Source organism: Salmo trutta, chromosome 12, assembly GCF_901001165.1.
Source record: "Salmo trutta chromosome 12, fSalTru1.1, whole genome shotgun sequence".
Lineage (NCBI taxonomy): Eukaryota > Metazoa > Chordata > Actinopteri > Salmoniformes > Salmonidae > Salmo > Salmo trutta.
In genome coordinates, this window is record NC_042968.1 from 81932626 (window position 1) to 81948283 (window position 15658).

General features: G+C 39.6%; 1 protein-coding gene across 3 annotated transcripts in view; it reads left to right on the forward strand.

Annotated features, from left to right (window-relative positions):
* zbtb20 (zinc finger and BTB domain containing 20) overlaps positions 1-15658 on the forward strand; it is a 49342-nt gene that overhangs the window by 13283 nt on the left and 20401 nt on the right. For all 3 annotated transcript variants that reach the window (XM_029769956.1, XM_029769957.1, XM_029769955.1), the window contains exon 3: positions 14366-14550. The gene's annotated coding sequence lies outside the window, so the exon portion shown is untranslated. The remainder of the gene's footprint in view (positions 1-14365; positions 14551-15658) is intronic.

The following is a 15658-nucleotide window of genomic DNA, read 5'->3' on the forward strand; positions in this document are numbered from 1 at the left end:
CGCTAGCCAGCATCTTGCCTAAACAGGTGTTCTACCCCGCTAGCCAGCACCTTGCCTAAACAGGTGTTCTACCCAGCTAGCCAGCACCTTGCCTAAACAGGTGTTCTACCCCGCTAGCCAGCACCTTGCCTAAACAGGTGTTCTACCCCGCTAGCCAGCACCTTGCCTAAACAGGTGTTCTACCCCGCTAGCCAGCATCTTGCCTAAACAGGTGTTCTACCCCGCTAGCCAGCATCTTGCCTAAACAGGAGTTCTACCCCGCTAGCCAGCACCTCGCCTAAACAGGTGTGCATTTATTTTGCCTCCAGTAAAAATGTGCTTAACATGTCATGTAATAAGTTCGATGGACTCACTCTGTGTGCAATAATAGTTTTGAACATGATTTTTGAATGACTACCTCATCTCTGTATCCCACACATACAATTGTCGGTAAGGTCCCTCAGTCAAGCAGTGAGGCATTTTCACAAAGAAGGGGGCCTATTGGTAGATGGGTAAAAATACATGAATATCCCTTTGAGTATGGTGAAGTTTTTTTATTCTACTTTGGATGGTGTATCAATACACCCAGTCACTACAAAGATACAGGTGTCCTTCCTAACTCATTTGCCGGAGAGGAAGGAAACCGCTCAGGGATTTCACTATGAGGCCAATGGTGATTTTAAAACAGTTACATAGTTTTAATGGCTGTGATGGGAGAAAACTGGGGATGGATCAACAACATTGTACTTACTCCACAATACTAACCTAATTGACAGTGTGAATAGATGTAAGGCTGTAACACAACAAAATGTGGAATAAGGTGGGGGGTATGAATACTTTCTGAAGGTGCAGTACATGTAGCTGGTCAAGGTTTTATTTGTTCACTGACTATTTGTGTCTGCAACGGCCTTACACATTATCCAGTGGTTGTGCAAATGATAGTATTTTGCTACCTAGCCTAAATCACACTCAAATGTATTGTCATTAAATGTATTGATTTAAGAAATACAGTACATTTGGCATGTCGTCTTGTGAAGATGATAGCAGCTAGGCTTAAACTATTTCAGAATTTGGTTGATGCGCTTTTCTTGACAGTTTCTGTTGATCAGCAACAAAATATTTGTGTTCACGATTAGCCTACATACCTCTTTATATAATATAATTTAAACTTTATTTTACCAGGTTTGTCAAATTTGTCTTATTTAGGGACTTTTTAAGAGTCCCTCTGTCATTATAAATTCGTTTATGGTTTAATGGATTAGTAAACTTTTAGTACAACACTGTAGTCATCACAGATTATACAGTATGTTTGTCTCTTGATAGTTCACCCTTGCTATTAGCCTAAATCACGTTGCTATTTTCTGAAACAAGCAATGAGCTTCTGGCTCGTGGCTTCATTATTGTGAAATAGCTGGCTTTCTTAACAAGTTACCCTTGCAACACAGTTATTAATCTATGGGTCAAGTTTATAAAGACCTTATATTTTCAGATTGTCAGTATGCATCTACCCATTCTGCAATAACAGAAAACAATACCTTTGTTTCCTGAATGACAAATACTTTATTAGTGTATGTTTGTGTATGTGTGTTTTTAAGTGTTCTCTATCGCTGATGCAATGTGTAATTGGGACTAAACTTTTGTAGATCGTTACAGAAGCTGCATGAGAAACTGGCCAGCAGGCCATTGGCACCAAAGTAAGGCGAGATTTCATCTGCAAGCATAACAATTATAGAGAGGTCAAAGGTTATGAGAGCTAACAAGATACAGTGGCACTGTATCTCTTTCATACAACATAAAAAGTCTATGTTGTGTATGGCTTTGGAGTGTGGTATGGTGTAAAGCAATGACATCGCGCTTTGAATGTAAAATCTATGATTGTTTTTTCAGATTCCTCATTACGTCCTATAGTACAAGTGATTACTGTTTCTCTTGAAAATATATTTTCCTTTTTTTCCCCCTCCAAATTTAGCCGTTGCTATGGACACCTGCCATGCCTAAATAATAAGACTGTATTTGTGCAACTATCTGCTTCTGACTTAAAGTATTTTAAAGACTGTCCATGAATGGTCAAATGCTTCATCTTTTGAATGACTTTGTGAAAAACCCAAACCCAATAAAGTTAGCATATTGAAAGGCAACCAATCATGGGATTCAAACAGCATCCTGATATTGACTGGTTTTACTAGTACTGTATGTAGTAAGCCTACTGCAAGATTAACTTGGTCAATGGTTTGACAATAATTAATGGTTGAGCCTCAACTTTGTTTTGAGTTCAGATCTTAATTATTGTTAAGATATTCAAGACAATTGAGATATGCGTAAGTATTTATGATAAAACGTCATGAAAGCGAATTAATTAATACTAGGAACAAAGTACAAGGGGTGTTATTGCCACCGGGGCCCACCGATTTAACTGATAAACTGCTTACTGACTATACACTGTAACGGGTTTACAAACGCTTTAGCTATGTTGACAATGGCTTGGTTTGGCTAGAAAAGTTTTTTTTCTCCTTGTCATATACAGCTGATGCGAGAAGGAATACAATGTGGCTGCTATGAAAGTGAACTGTGACATGCGTGATCAGGGGTGTATGCTCTCAACCTGTGTGCACCGAGGTTGTAAACTTTCATTCATAGGCTAGGTTGTAGAAACTTCATGATGGGTAAAGGGAAAATTTGAGTATCATGTAGTAGCCTAAATCTATCGATATTAATTGAACTGGGTGAATGGAATAATAGAAATATGCAGTAATAGAAATTAGGCCAATCTCATCAACCAAAAAAATTGTCCTTCCTTATTTTGTAAGGCATCGACTGCCACTGAGCTACCTCTATTTGAAGTATTTGAAAATATTTTCAAATAACTTTCTATAAATAGCCAAAACGATTTTCAAATACTTATTTCCAAATACTTATTTCAAATACCCCTAGGAGCAAACCGACCTGGGTTCAAATGCATGTAGTATTTAAATATTTTTATTTGAAAATACACTTGTCTGTGTATTTGAGTATTTTCAAATATGCCAATACTTTCCAAGTGTATCTACAAATACAATCCAATATTCAACTACTTGTATTTTCAAAGAAGAAACAACAAAATACTTATACCAAAATGTCTATGAAATACCCTAAATAGTATTTGAACCCAAATCTGAATGTGGTTACTAAAATCCGTTTTGGATATATTTTGCTGTTTTTGCAGCATGAAATTTAGATGTTGTCCATTTTGGGTGGTGTTTTTTTTTGTTGCTAAATGCTAACTACAGTTTGGATAAGCTTGAAATCGATTGGTGGAAGTTGCACCTTTTTTATGTATAATGCAGGTATTGGGGACGACATCCATACAAGCATTATTATCAGATTTTTACCCCAACATAGTGTGAAATACACAAATAAACAGTAGCCTAAATGTAGGTAAATTTTTATAGGTGGCAATGAGGAGATTCTGGGGAAGCCAGAGAGGAAGAGGCAAAGCAAGAGGGCTGACTTCGCCCAAAATCTTTCCACCATGAAAATAAACCGTTATCAAGTAGAAGTGGGGATTTTTTGCTTTGCAGGTCAATGGGAGAGTGTCGAGTTTTGTCATCATAAAATGTAATTGCTAATTTGCTACATGAAGCTTATTTGATCAAATAGAAGTTTTGTCATTTTTAGGTTGCAACTTTGTGCCTGTTGTTGTGCCTGTTGTTCACATACGAACCTGCGAATTGGCTAAAATATTCCCGCCTCCTCCCGCCTGCTTTCTGCCTTTGTGGAAATTTATTCCAGTCACTTGTCACTATATAGATGCTCATTTTGGTCGAACTCTGACCTAATCTATGTGCTTTTAAAGGAATAGTTTACTATAATAGCATATCTGTGTCACGTAATCATCTTAGTATTTTCAATATTTTCGACGAGTTCTGTACCTTTATCTTGTTTTTCTTGCAAACATTTGCATTGGTCATTTTTGGAAAAAACAGCAAAATCAGCTGTTATCTACCAAATTTTAGCAAATTAACCATGCAGTAATGGTGGATTGGAGACTGTAATTACGGAAAATAATTCAGCAATACAGACTTATCCGCTTCAGGGTGTAATTTAAAGTTATCAAGTTATTCATTAGACTTCATTGTGTTGAAGTACTTTTGAAGTCTGAACGATTTTGGATCATTGAGATTGACAATAACAGTGAGTTAGCCAGCTAGCTGAGGTTGGTTAATGAATTAGCTATCTTATCATGAAACGTCACGACTTGTAAACTAGGAGCACAAAGATAAAACCAGATTCTCCCACTTGTATTTCCGACTTGGAAGCTCACATGAACAGTTTTTCAACATCAGACTGGTAATCCGATAATTCCAATATATATAGCAATATATCCATCGCAAGTAAGAGCATTCAAATGAAATGTACAGAAGCCCTGTTCACATACCTCATGTAGCCTACTACGTAGCTTGGTCTAGTAGTCTTTGTGCTGAGAATTAGTCCAGTGGTGGAAAAAGTAACCAATTGTCCTACTTGAGTAAAAGTAAAGATACCTTAATAGAAAATGACTCAAGTAAAAGTGAAAGTCACCCTGTAAAATACTACTTGAGTAAAACTCTAAAAGTATTTGGTTTTAAATATACTTAAGTATCAAAAGTAAATGTAATTGCCAAAATATACTTATGTGTCAAAAGTAAAAGTATAAATAATTTCAAATTCCTTGTATTAAGCAAACCAGACGGCATCCTTTTATTTTGAATTGACGGATAGCCAGGGGCATGCTCCAACAATCAGATATCATTTACAAACAAAGCTTGTGTTTAGTGAGTCCACCAGATCAGAGGCAGGAGGGATGACCAGGGATGTTCTCTTGATAAGTGTGTGAATTAGACAATTTTCTTGTCCTGCTAAGCATTCAAAATGTAAAAAGTACATCATTTTCTTTAAGAATGTAGTGAAGTAAAAGTTGTCAAAATTATAAATAGTAAAGTACAGATACCCCCAAAAACTACTTAAGTATAACTTTCAAGTATTTTTTATTAAATACTTTACGCCACTAAATTAGTCCTATTCAATAGTGGGGTCGGCATGTGGAGGAACAAGTTGATCAAGAAGAACGCCTACGTCCACTTTGTGCTTGAGTAGCAAGTCACATTGGGCTCCCGAGTGGCGCAGCGGTCTAAGGCACTGCATCTCAGTGCTAGAGGCGTCACTACAGACCCTGGGTCAGCGGTCTAAGGCACTGCATCTCAGTGCTAGAGGCGTCACTACAGACCCTGGGTCAGATCCAGGCTGTATCACAATTGGCCCAGCATCGTCCGGGTTAGGATTTGGCGGGCGAGGCTGTCATTGTAAATAAGAATTTGTTCTTAACTGACTTGCCTAGTTAAATAAAGGTTAAATAAAAAACGTTGGCTACACTGCCCCCTGGTGGAACATCAAGTGTTGACATCACGACTGAAGTCTTTTAATATGGCCATTCAAACAAACGACTCTTTACCTTTGTTATCTCAAGATCATGGGAAACTGTGTCCATGTGGTGATCAGGAGATAAGTTTCTCATTATCTGGAAGCTATCCATGCAGGTATTGCATGGATACCAACTCTGAACGTTGGTATCCATGCACCTGTCAGTATCTCGGTTGAATACTTATTGAATACTTATTGACTCACGACTTTTCAGCTTTTAATTTGTAATTAGTTTGTAGAAATTTTGAAGAACATAATACCAGTTTGACATTATGGGATATTGTGTGTATGCCAGTGACAAAAAAAATCTAAACGTAATCCAGGCTGTAAATTCAGGCTGTAACAAAACAGAATGTGGAAAAAGTCAAGGGTTGTGAATATGTTATAGATTGATGCATAACGTAACTTCTCAGTAGGGGTTCATTTCTGAGATGCTATGGCAATAGCTTTCTACAATGTTTGGTGAGTTCCTAACCTAACATTTTGTTGTAATTCTAGTCAGTCATATCAACAGCCTCACCCTGCCTTCGTTTGGTAATCTGAGGGATTGACCAGGGACATGTAACCGCTGTGACATTCATAGATATGGATGCATGGATTGACAGTGCTAATGATATATTTTTTGTTGTTGAAGCTATACATTGTTTTCAAAGACTCAAATGACCAAAGAACATTAACAATTGAGTAAGATTACCTTAGATTAGAACATGACCTAACCCTAAGGGGTCGGGCAGGGGCAATCATTACCTAACCCTCAGGGGTCGGGCAGGGGCAATCATTACCTAACCCTCAGGGGTCGGGCAGGGGCAATCATTACCTAACCCTCAGGGGTCGGGCAGGGGCAATCATTACCTAACCCTCAGGGGTCGGGCAGGGGCAATCATTACCTAACCCTCAGGGGTCGGGCAGGGGCAATCATGACCTAACCCTCAGGGGTCGGGCAGGGGCAATCATTACCTAACCCTCAGGGGTCGGGCAGGGGCAATCATTACCTAACCCTCAGGGGTCGGGCAGGGGCAGTCATTACCTAACCCTCAGGGGTCGGGCAGGGGCAATCATTACCTAACCCTCAGGGGTCGGGCAGGGGCAATCATTACCTAACCCTCAGGGGTCGGGCAGGGGCAATCATTACCTAACCCTCAGGGGTCGGGCAGGGGCAATCATTACCTAACCCTCAGGGGTCGGGCAGGGGCAATCATTACCTAACCCTCAGGGGTCGGGCAGGGGCAATCATTACCTAACCCTCAGGGGTCGGGCAGGGGCAATCATTACCTAACCCTCAGGGGTCGGGCAGGGGCAATCATTACCTAACCCTCAGGGGTCGGGCAGGGGCAATCATGACCTAACCCTCAGGGGTCGGGCAGGGGCAATCATTACCTAACCCTCAGGGGTCGGGCAGGGGCAATCATTACCTAACCCTCAGGGGTCGGGCAGGGGCAATCATGACCTAACCCTCAGGGGTCGGGCAGGGGCAATCATTACCTAACCCTCAGGGGTCGGGCAGGGGCAATCATTACCTAACCCTCAGGGGTCGGGCAGGGGCAATCATGACCTAACCCTCAGGGGTCGGGCAGGGGCAATCATGACCTAACCCTCAGGGGTCGGGCAGGGGCAATCATTACCTAACCCTCAGGGGTCGGGCAGGGGCAATCATGACCTAACCCTCAGGGGTCGGGCAGGGGCAATCATTACCTAACCCTCTTTTTGTTGGGGGCGGGGGCGGCAATCATCTCATTTATCATTTATGAAATCATTCTCATGTTTTGAGTGGTGGTATTGCTTTGACTTAAATGGCCTGTAGTATTGGCACGTACTGTACCAATTACTATACCTTTATAAACATGCCAATCATGTATGTTGAAAACTTCGTTTTGGCCAACACGTTATTAAAATTAGAAACATTTGTAAGGAATGTTAGACTACACAGCACATCACGACAATGTGGCCTTATTTGGGGGGTATTTTTATATATTTGAAGCTGTGTGTAGGTGTTTTGTTAATGTTGTTTGATGGATTTTCTGACATCAGAGTTCATATGCAGACCAAAGGTTAATCAATTAAAACCTGAGATTGAGTTGTTGTTTTCCAGTATGGGTGCATTGAGTGTATTATCAGGTCATTTTCATGTTTATAGTTAATAGCACAAGGGCTTGATTTTAAACCACTCAACTGTAATAAGAGATGTAGTACTGTATATTGCTCATTAATTTAATTACCCAACAGAATGTTGTTGGGAGAGAACTGAACATTCAATTGCCAATAATTTATTCAGATCAGAGTGGCATTTGCAGTATTGTTCAGATGTGGTATACAAATTGTTCAGATGTGGTATACAAATTGTTCAGATGTGGCATACAAATTGTTCAGATGATGTGGTATACAAATTGTTCAGATGATGTGGTATACAAATTGTTCAGATGATGTGGTATACAAATTGTTCAGATGATGTGATATACATATTGTTCAGATGATGTGATATACATATTGTTCAGATGATGTGGTATACATATTGTTCAGATGATGTGGTATACATATTGTTCAGATGATGTGGTATACATATTGTTCAGATGATGTGGTATACATATTGTTCAGATGATGTGGTATACATATTGTTCAGATGATGTGGTATACATATTGTTCAGATGATGTACAATGTGGCTCCCTGCGGTGAATTAATAGATGTAGACCTATGTGTATTTTGTTATTCAAGTTATTCAAATCATTTTGGAATGTATGTATGTCAAACTATAGAAAGGCTGTGATGAAACAGTAAGCCTGCTGCTACTGGGTTTGACCTCTGTCAAACTGTACCTCAGTGACAGCAACAATATTGTAACAGAAAAAAAAATTACATCTAAATCACATTTGCTACTCTTATGACATTTGTGACTATAATTATTTTATCTGGTGTGAAAAAGGTTTTGGGGCAATTTCGTCGGTGTTCAAATACTTACCCTACCATTCATAAGTGTTGAAAGCTGACCCATTTTTCTTAGGCTTCATTTTTGGCAGTAGAAATAACAATCGTGATGAAATGATGGTTGAACCAGATTGTTTTTACAGATTTGATAGATTTCCTTTTACTTTACAGTTATTGATAGTATTCATGTGCCCCAACAAAAAGTAGCAAAACACTGCATGCTGCGTTGTCTGTTTGCTGTTAACACTAAATAGAATCAGAATAGGCCAGAATATCCTTCTGAATGGTACAGTAGGCACAACACAATACACATCACAGATTATTCATCGCCCAAGGAAACAAATGGGCTGGTTCATTTCCATTAAAATCCCTCTGTAGGCTCACATGTATCAAGGAGAAAATATATGCTTGTGGTGTGTATTGTAAGTCACATTTGCATATTCAAGATGTATATTATTCACATGGCTAACATCGTCTCCTTTCACAAACCCGCCTCTCATCTCTGTCCTCAACCCCATCCCGCACCCCCACCTTCTTTTCATTTTCCCCCTAGATTAAACTGATTTCCAAATTTGGCGCAGTATTCTTCATGAGGTTGCCAACTAATTAAGGCAGGCTAGGCAGCTCTGATTAACCTGAAGTCAGACTGGTGATGCTGCTCTCTTCCCTTCTCTCCTCCTTTTTTTCCTCCTGTGGTCTTTGTTGTGGCAGCAGGGCATGGCACTGGCAGTCTGGAGCATTGTGTCTGATTTCTAGCAGACGAACTGACCTCTGGGGACTTATTGACAGCTAACTCTACAGAGAGGGACACAGTGCAGGGAGAGAGAGCGAGAGAAAGAGAAAGGGAGAGCTGTGGAAAGGCTTGGGGAAGATCAATATCAGACACATAAATGCATTATAATAGTATAGTTTGATTCCCTCTGAACAGGGATGAAAATACAAAAATTATACAGATTTGGCAGAGGCATAAGTAGTGGAAGAAAATGGCTGCCTCCAAAAAGGATCTAATTAATTTTGAAGGATCATCATCAGCCCCTTTCGTCCAAGGCAGGGGAGGGAGGAGGGAGACCCCTGGACTGATTAGCATTCACTGCAGGTAGGAGCTGGCTGCTGCTCACCCACTGTGTCACAGCTAAAATGGAATCACTGTTGTGAGTGGCAGTCTGGGCAGCAGAAGTCTGCTTCCCTTAGTCTGCTCCTTTGTGCCCCTATTCACCTCACTTCAACGCTCAGGCAGGTGGATTTACATGTCTAGATTGCAACTGAGACCAGGGAGGAAGTAAATATGCTTGTGTTGTCTAAAACTGGCCCTGGAGAGGCCTTTGTCATCAGGTCACCATAGAATGACACTAACCAGACGTTAACACACTATTAAACCTGCATTCACTGGCTTTTGTAAACTAGTGAAATTTCCCTCTTGATTTCAGCACTTTGTGACACTTTTAAAAAAGAACTAGAAAAAGGCCCCTTAATGTTCTTTCTATTATTTTCCTCAAGTTAAAAGTGAGTGAGGGAGTGCATACTGTGCGTGTATGTGTGTGCGTGATGAATGGTACATCTCTATGATGTTCTTTATTATAGAATGTACTGTTGTACTTGAATTCAAATTCTATAGGAATAGCTCTGACATGTAGTTGCTCAGTGTTGGTTAATGAGCATACTGTATAGGCAGTGTACGCACATAGACGTTAACCAGTGACTACGGTCCTGGCAAGTGTGCTTACACATTACACTTTATCAGGGGTCCGCAAGGGTGGCTGCTGGGATCTTATTGTGATTGTATGGATTATTAGGGGTCAGAAGACAATTTAGGGTGTTGCATTGGTTTGTTCCAGCTGTTGCCACGCAAGACTCAAAATCTTTTCAGTTGCATAGCAATTAGGGGTGTGAACGTTTAAATGTTTAAATGGAGTTGGGATCCTTAACGTTAAGAAAAATCCCAAACCGAAAAACAATGTTTTTTCCCCCACATAATTAAAATCACAGTGCAGTTATCACAAAACATGATTTTCCGTGTTATAGCCTGACTAGACTATATGGCTATAAAGGCCTGGGGAAAGTTGTGTAATTTAAATAAAACCAGAGAGGAAGAGGCAAACTTTAAGCTACTTTGGTGAATTTGCGAGGCATGCAATACAATTAAGACATTGCGAGATGCAGATTACCAAGACATATGCACACGGTTCTGTCTGCCCCTCCTCTCTCTCCCTCATGCTGGCCAGCCTGCTCTTTCTTTTCGTGAATGACACTAGTGTGTGTTCAGTCTTCGGTCTGTTGCGTGTAGAAAATCCTAGCTTAGGCTATTCATGAACTGATACAGTATATTCGGGCCAGTCTTGCGAGCACGGTGTAGGCTACACTTCGTTGCAGAGTGGGTGGGGGTGTTTTTGTCTCATAATATGAAATTACAGTAGGCTACCGGTATACTGTAGCCTGTATCAATTACCCTTTTCAGATATAATGGTATGTGGCCCCTTGAAAGCGCCCCGGCTACGGCATGTTTGCTTGCCTGTTAGGGCAGGCAACACTACGGCTTCTTAAACGCTGACACAAAACCTTCTCTGGAGACATGAATGGCATTTTACTTGTCTGTAAAGTAATGCCGCTTCTGAAGCGGGACTAACTTTCATCACTAAGCGACCAGACCTGTCAATCCTAGCCTGCCTGCTGCCTGAGCACAGACCACTCTTTCCTAAAAAAGTACTTTAAAGTTACCATAACTTACCATAAAAAAAACATAAACAACACAGCTGAACATCAATCAGCAACATTTATTGTTTTCAGGGAAACAGGGCAGAATTCTGTCTGAAAAGATACAGATGCTTCTGATGCTGTACTTTTTGAAATTGTCTTAAAAGTTATCAATTATTGACATGCTACTGTAGCAGTGTTCTATGTCTGTAAAGGGTTGTGGTAGATATAACTTCATTGCCCGGCCCTAGTGGTCTTACATACGTAATAGGACCATTATTCTGCATTGTGAATTGACGTGGAATTGTATGTTTTTTTTTCTTATGGTTTTAAAAGAAACCCAATACAAAAATTGCAGTTTAAACGTTAAGAAAAATGGTCCACTTGTCACATCCCTAATAGCAATGGCTTCAGACTTAGTTCTTAGCATCATTGGAAGGTGTTTTGCAAAGTCCCTATATTAAAATAATATGGCTGGTGGCGTAGTTGGTGAGGCTAACCAAGGCTTGTTTCTGTTGAGCTGTTTGACCTAAAACCACAGCAGTGGCTCGTTATGGAAACATGGTGCCATTTTGTCCAATATGGAAAACAAACAGCAACACATGCTTATAGCTATATTTACTGTGCCTCAAACTATAATTCGATAAAACAATAGAGAAACAAACATTATTCATGGCGGGGATCACAACTATTGGCATAGAGGGGACGCTGTATGTCAGTCTTCTGTGCTGTAACCACAGGTATTTGGTTGTTAGGAAACAGGTTGAAGAGGTCCACATTTCTTTATTTTACCTTTATTTTAACAGGGAGTCCCATTGAAACTAAGAATCTCTTTCGCAATGGAACACTGCATGTATCCAGGTAGAACCCTTTTGGTTCCAGGTAGAACCCATATGGGTTCCATGTACTGTATAACCCTTTCCACAGAGGGTTCTACGTGGAGCCTAAAAGGTTTATCATATGTGGACAGCAGAAGAAACGTTTGGTTGTACGTTACATTGTGTTTTCTTAGTTTATGATATTTTGTTTTTCCAAAGGTTGAATTTGACTGCTTCTGTGCATCTACAGATGTAGGATCTTAATTTGATCACCCTGTTGCAGGATAACTTTCCTATCAACCCCTACAAAAATGTCCAATCATTATAATCCACATAATAATTAATATTTCCTGTTGCAGCTGTATTATTTTCCTGCTGTAGCATACTGGCTCAAATTAAGATCCTACATCTATACAAAGCAGTGTTTAATTACATTAATCTGGCTGGTCTGCCAGAGGCATAGGCCTACTAATACAATGGAAAGTATGCAACGATAAATAAAGCCCTTTTTAGAAAAATAAATATCTATGCTCAGAGCAGACTGGGAAAGATAACCAAAAGCAGAGAATAAATCTGATGAATAGATAAATGACATAAAGCATTTATGGAGACAATTCGGTATTCATTACCGTCACATGCTATGTCTTGTTTGTCTGTTGCAGTCATTACCTTTTGATTAGTCGCTCTTTTTATTAATTTTTTTATTTTTTATTTCACCTTTATTTAACCAGGTAGGCAAGTTGAGAACAAGTTCTCATTTACAATTGCGACCTGGCCAAGATAAAGCAAAGCAGTTCAACAACATACAACAACACAGAGTTACACATGGAGTAAACAACATACAGTCAATAATACAGTAGAAAAAAATAAGACTATATACAATGTGAGCAAATGATGTGAGATAAGGGAGGTAAAGGCAAAAAAATGCCATGGTGGCTCTTAAAGTTAATACAAGTTGTTTTACTTGATGCCAGTACATTTTCCCAGAGTCAAATATTTTAAAGGTTCCTTGGAATGATTAAAATGGTTGTTGGTTACCCCCTCTACTAATGTTTACTGTTTAATCAAGCTTAATGCTTTAACCAAGGAAAAGTCGCTTCAGCAACAGCTAATGGGGATCCGAATAAAATACCAAATACGTGATATTCCTGCAGTATAGTGTATGATCATATTCATGAAGATCATTCATTAAATAGATTGCAATAGATGAAAGACACATGGCAAGAAAAGGGAAGACAAAAAAAATAGGAAGACATTTGTTTTTATTGTACTATAGGCACTGTCCACCATCAAAAAGAGGAAACCACAATGCAACGGTTCAAAGCAAATATGGGTATTTATCCTTTAGGAAACTTTATTTGAATTTGATATATGGAAATTTCCTCCATTTTGTGAACAGTTGTGAGGACCTACAGTACAAACCTGAGGATGCTCACTCACATCGTCTACAGTTGGCCTTTTACAGTTTATGGCCATGCACACATATGTATGGCTTAGAGTCTCTGTAAACCTGAGAATCACACCCTGGGTGTAGTTAAATGCCTTTTTGTGTTTCTTCAAGAATGCCTTGTGTTACAGTATTTCTCAGTTGACTGTTACTGATCGTAAGGTCTTACTATGGTGCTCCATAGTAACCCCATGTTGTCTATTTTAGTATTGATATACAGTACCAGTCAAAAGTTTGGACACACCTACTCATTCCAGGGTTTTTCTTTATTTTAATTTTTTTTAGTTGCAGCGATGGGACAAGAGTGTAACTACCAATTGGATATCGTGAAATTGGGGAGAAAAAGGAGTAAAAATAAATAAACATACATTTGAAATCACATTCAGTACTGCCTTGGCACACACATATCTAGGAAGACCTTGATGATTGTGTATACACACACGCACACACACACACACACACACACACACACACACACACACACACACACACACACACACACACACACACACACACACACACACACTGTTGGAGTCCTTTGTATTGGAGAACAGTCCTTTCGCCATTGTTGCAATCTTTTATTCAAATAAATCAAGCTCCTGAGTCCTCTCTAGGCCCTCTCTAGGCATGTTGTAGAATTTTCTGGTCTCTCTCAATGCTTTTCTGATAAATCTATGAGATCTTGAACATATGTATATAGCCTTTGACCTTTGTCCTTTTATTCAAAATGGGAAAATATGATACAGTATGAGGAGTATAATATCTTTGTGGGTAAATCAGACTGGAATGTGGAAGGATCTCCTTTGCAGGGTGTGGTTCACTGACCAGTAGTTTAGATAACGACTGAAAAGAGATTTGGCCCTGTGACCATATGATTTCTAACCTTGACATATAATTGGCGGTCAAGTGTCCACTAGAGTAAACTGCCTTAAATTGGTCTAGAAGGTCCACTCACTCTTTACCTTGGAAATTATAACAAATCCAGATTGCATTGCTCACTTCATTATCTATGTATGAAGGTTAGACACCTACACATTTCTTTCTCAGAATGAACATGTTCTCTTTTTCCCCCAGGGTGGTATTGAAGAGACCACTGTGGCCCTGTGGCAGAGCGACCTATGATAGTGGCAGCAGAGAGGACTGAAGGGACAGCCTAGGACTGGTCTTTCCATAGCCACCTTCACCAGCAACCTGTAGCAGTGTGCCCTGTGCCTCATCACCAGCCTCACACACATCTTCCCAACAAGAGTCATCTGACTGTGAGTATATTTCTGTGGTTGGTCAGTTGGTCGGTCAGTTGGTCAGTCTGTCGGCAGTTAGGCTACTCTGGCCACTGTATCTCTAGCTGCATGGGTGTGTTTGTCATTTATTAACAGACATTCAGTATGGTTTTGTAAATATATACCAAAGCTGTCCTGCTGTCACGGCATGTTGCAGTCATCCCGTTTTTCTCTTTCTGATTGTATTAAGCCTAATGGCTGTGATTAGAGGATGTTTGTTTAAAAAAAAAAATCTGTTTTTATTTATTATAATGCTTTCGATCAATTGGTTTCCCAAGAGTAAATAAAACTAAATGGTGTTCATTAGTTCTTCCCTTGGTTTTGATAGCAAGTCTTATATAAAACATTAAAGTAAATAGACATACTGTAGATTCAAGGCTTTTATTTTCTCTGGCAGATGGTCAAAGGTAATCACTTGACCTAAAAGCAAGGCATGGCCATGAATATACATTATACATTATCTAGGAAGATCTTGATGATTGTGTTTAACATTAACGGGAAGATTGCAGAATTAGGTTGCTGTTGAACATTCGGATTGATTTCATCCTTCCAACTAAAAGTCCCAATACGACATATCACTTTACATTTGTATTTTGAGACAAATTTATATTTTATCCGAATTTGACCGAGGTCATGTCGGAAAAGCGTTCGGAAAAGTGACTTTAAGAGAAGGACACAAGTGAATACACAGCAGGAGTGAAGCCAGTGTCCACATAAGACGGTAAGGACCCCCATTATACCAAGTCAAGCATTTCTCATACTGTTACACAAAAATAAACCTTTACCATCGTAGTAGACATTGAAAGTCTATAACCAAACTGGCTAAAACTGTTGGCCAATGGTAGCTATAGCTAGCCACATGCTAACCTGAGTGCTAACGTTACTGACGTTATTAGCAGCAGTAACAGTAAATCCAGGTATAATGGACAAACATTGGTTACCATGATATCCTGCAAGTAATATCGGCCAAGAAAGATCAGGCAGTTCAGCTAAAATAAAGACCTACCTTGAAATAAATAATGACATTAACCCGATTGGTATTTGACCATCCATTTCTGCAAAGCGTACAGTGTTGATGGGGTTGTTG